Raw genomic sequence first — 4,658 nt, 5'->3', positions numbered from 1 at the left:
AAGCTCCATTCTATTTCTATGGCAAGCGAACAATTTTTTTTATTTCGCTGTAATGCTTCATTTTATGAACTCTTCGATTACTATATACCAAATGTTGCCTAAATTTAGACGTTTATTCCGGTTGAATTTAACCCTCAAGCAATCGGCTAGAGTCTTGGATAAGAATTGACCATCAATCGATCGGCTAGGATCTTAGATATCTATTTTGAAATATCGAATTGTTTTCTACATGCAAAATAAAAATCCATCAAGAAAATTGCATAATGAGTAATGAGTGGGAAAATCATTTTTTTTTCTTTGATGGTTGTGCGATTAGTAACCGTCCAAATTACTTGTCATATGATATCCCATTTGTCGGATATTTTCCAAACTTTAGAAGAGTATTAAGTGAACTAGCGATCGATAGGCCTTTTGTGGGGGCCAAATCATATTCAACTTGTCTATTTTTTATTTGATGGATCATATTTTATTTCTTTTGTTTTAAATGGCGTACTTACATTTTCTCTGTTCATATTCATTGATTAAAATAAAGTATATACGCGAGTCTAATTATAAGTTTGGCAAAATAATTTATTCAAATGGTATTTATCACTTTCTTTGAGAAAATACAATCGTGTTTATCTATTGATTTATGATATTTTTATTAGTTTTCTTTTTTTAATCAATGTTATTATGAGTTATGAGTTATGAGTTATATACTATACAGTACTCGAGTAATAAAAAACGAAAATAAGTTCTTACTTTATATTGTCTTTTACAAACTTTTCATAGATTATAATCTTGAAATTCTTTTAAACCAATATTCTATCTAGTGATCGATATTGGGATACTTTTTTCCCAAATCTTAATTTGCAAGTAAATTAAATTATATGTCAAGTTATTCGGAATACCTTCTTTTATAAAGTAACTAAAGCCTAAGAACTTTGCAAGCGTATATTTGATACATGCTCAAGTACCATCTTGTAAATAATTTTATATAAGTTATAAGAAAGTCTTTCCCACAACACACCAAATAAGTAAATCCCTTAAGCCTCATGTAACACTCGATCCTTGTGCATAAATTCCTTCTCTTAGGTTCTTAAGTATTAATGTTGGGTGTGCATCTTCTATGCACTACCTAGAAGGGTATCTCGGAGACGAGACTTTAATGATTTGCGCAGGACATAGATCTTGGTAAGCAATGCGTACCTGCCCAAATCCCAAACTCTTATCTTGGGGTTTTGAGCCCTATTTAAGGGCTGTAACTCCTTTGAAGCCCTTCTATAACGACCTAAATTTTCAAGTAAATTTTCATTTTTAATTAATCAAAACATTTTCATAAAATATGAAATCTCAATGACAATTATTTTCAAAATTCATAACATCAACATTTTATTTCAAATATCATAGTGTCCCATCAAAACAATTGTCGAAGAGTGCATGTTGCGCTATCAAACATTGCACTTGTCCTTAGACTTAGATGTACCTGAAACAAATCCACAAACTGTAAGGTAATGCTTAGTGAGTTCCTCATATCCCCCCCCCCCCCCTCCCCCTAATTAAGCCAAAAATAGGATATGTGTCATGTTAAAGACTCATCACCTAGGAGACAATGAGAATGAAAGAAAGAGATATCAACATCCTCAACATCAAATGAATAAATTTATATCGTCAATGAAGTTGTTGACATCCACACACTGTAATCAAAACGAAGGCGGAAGAGAGAAGACGATACCGAGATGAAAATTGTGTCTTATACGAGAAACTGAAGAATGAATAGCTCTATTGTTGTAGCGGGAGATAAAATCCCAAGATATTCAATTTTTTCTCAATTTGAATGATCATTTGACTGAATGTGTTATGTGCACGGTGTTTGAAAGGAAACAATAAATTGCAACAAAATATACATGGTTGAGAGTTTTAGATTTTTATATTAGGAATTTAGGAATTTTAATTGTCGTGCCTTTTTTATGTGTACTAATTAATTTTTAATTTAAAAATGGTATGTTTTATTTTATTGTTAGTTTTTGATGTTAAATTAATGATAAAATATTAAATTAATAATAAAATTTTAACTTAAAAAATAAAAAAATGAAAATTGAGTGGGTTGGAAGATGAGTTTATATGTGTTGTTGTATGAGAAAGATGGAAGAGAAATGGTAGAAAAATGATGACTATCAATGGTGTGTCAAGTGGATTAGAAGGGATGAACACCTTCTGCCCTTAAGAATGTGGTTGTATTATTTTATTCACATGTTAAGATTTTTATTATTAAATGTTAGATATAAGATATTAAAAGTTTTACATAGACGTAGCATGTAAAATGTACAAGTTGCGTCACAAACCCTTTTTTGATAGCAAAACTAATTCTTTTAAAAACATATCCATAAATCTAGTGTAACACCCTGTTTCGAGTCATTTTACAATTTGGGGCCGTGACCAGAAGATCAAGTATCATAAGGCTTCGGGCTTTGGGGAAGAGAGGTTTAGGCTATTGGGATATGGGTGATATAGATATATGATCCAATAGTTTGGTTTGTGCTTTGAAGTCAAAGGGTAAAATGGGAAAGTAGTGTTTCAGACTTCTTTTATGAATTATGGATTTTAGCTCGATGTGTTTTAAGTCAAAAATAATTATGTGGGGTTGTATCGTCGAAATCGAAGTTGAAACAAATAAGTTATGACCGTTTGAAGTTTGGACAGTTTTGGGTTAAGCTGAGTACGCTGGGCGTACAGAGGGGAATATGTTGGGTGTACTGGGGCACCCTAAGTATGATAGGCATACCAGGAGTACGCGGGGCGTACATGATCAGTGCAAACCCTATTCTCATGGTTTGATCCCTATTTAATCTCCTTAACTCCCCAAAACTCACTCCATTCTCAGCCTCCACCTCTCTAACACCCTCTCTTGTAACCATAATCCTAGATTGAGCCTTGTGAGAAAAAAGAAGGTGTTTTTGATGCTTTGGAGTATGTATTGTGCACCTGGAGAAGAAGGAACTTCTTGGAGAAGTGTTGGTTGCATTGGAGCTTGTAGATTTGAACCTTGTTCACCTTGATCTATCTTCTAGAGGTATAAAGTTTGAATCTTGATGATGCGTTTGTTTGGTCTAGCTAGTTTGGGATGTTATGAGCTTTTAGTCATTTTAGTGCATAAAGTTTAGATCTTGAAAGTTTGTGACCTTGTTATGGATAAAGTTGGAAACTTTATCCATCTAAACATTATTTTGATTTACATATGGAGGTTGGAGACTTGGACTTAATGGATTAAGTTGAAAAAGATGCACTTTTTGTCCCTTTGATGCTTAATGGATAGATCTTGGTGGTTTAGATCATTCTAATGGATAAAGTTGGAAACTTTATCCATTATGGAGCTATTACGATCCATAAAAATGTGATCTTTATCCTTCTATTCCTTCCATGAAAGTGTGTCGTGATGTCCTAATGGATTAATAAGTTAAGTTTTTGGCTTTTGGACCTTTTCTAGATATGGAAAGTCATAAAGGTGGAAACTTTATCACTTAGAATGATGTTGTGGGACTAGATTTTAACGCCCCGACTATCAGGTATTAATTTTATGGCTTTAATTTTCTTAATTTGCAAGGTCTACTCAACGAGTTGGATGCCCTGACTCGTCGAGTAGAAGCAGATTGGGTCACGTGTTTAAGTGACCTACTCGCCGAGTCCAAGAAAGGACTCGTCGAGTAGGAGCTGGAGGATGTAACCCTAATTTCTGGGGTTTTGCACCCTATTTAAAGGATCATTGGCCCCCTTTAGCCTCCCTTGCAGCCTCTTGAGAGTCCATAAAACCCTAATCCGTGTGTGTGCTCCAATTTTGTGTGATTTAATCTTTGGGAGGTGGATCTTATAGTGAGAGGAGCTTGAAGATCAAGTAGCTAGAGGCAAGGAACGTGTTTGGATCTGAAATCTACCTCGGTTTAGCATCATTTAAAGGTATCAAGTTGTTACCTTGACCTTCTTTCCTTCTAGATCTCATTTTGTTGAAGATTAGGGCTTTTTCTAGCATATTATGTAGCCTTTCTTGAGTATGATCTAGGATCTGAAGTTGCAACTCCATATCTGAGTTCACCTTGGTCTTTAAGTCCATAAAGTCTCCAGCTTTAGCAAGTATGTGCCCTTCCTTATGAGTTAAACCCTATTTCAAGCTTGTTTTTGATATTCCAATACTTTAGAGCCTTCCATGCACGTAAAGTTTGCAACTTTACGTGATAAACATGCCTTGGGAAGCTTGATCTACAATATGGAGCCTTGGAATGGCTTGCAAGGCATCTGAATGAAGAAAGGTATGAAGGGACTCAACGAGTTTCATGGGAAACTCGACCAGTCTGATGAAGATTGTCGTGCAAGGACTTCTTCATGGACTCGGTGAGTCCAATAGGGTTTCCCCGACATTTGGACATGCATGAACTCGGCGAGTTACAGGGAAACTCGACGAGTTAATGGGGGATTTCGCGACTACTCGAGTTCTGGAAGGACTCGACGAGTCGGGTCAACATGGACTGTTGACCTTGATCATTGACCTTGACTTTAACCTAGGGTTGACCAGTTGATTTCTGGGGCATTTTGGAAGAATTAGAAATTTACAAATATGGTTCTCTGGTGAAAATAGGTGATGGAGTTTGTGACGGTGATCCGAGAGTTGAGCTTATTTCTTCAGC

The sequence above is a fragment of the Lactuca saligna genome, chromosome 6, assembly GCF_052625555.1.
Source record: "Lactuca saligna cultivar CGN05327 chromosome 6, ASM5262555v1, whole genome shotgun sequence".
NCBI lineage: Eukaryota > Viridiplantae > Streptophyta > Magnoliopsida > Asterales > Asteraceae > Lactuca > Lactuca saligna.
The sequence above is the reverse complement of the archived record's forward strand: the minus strand, read 5'-3'. Positions refer to the sequence as shown.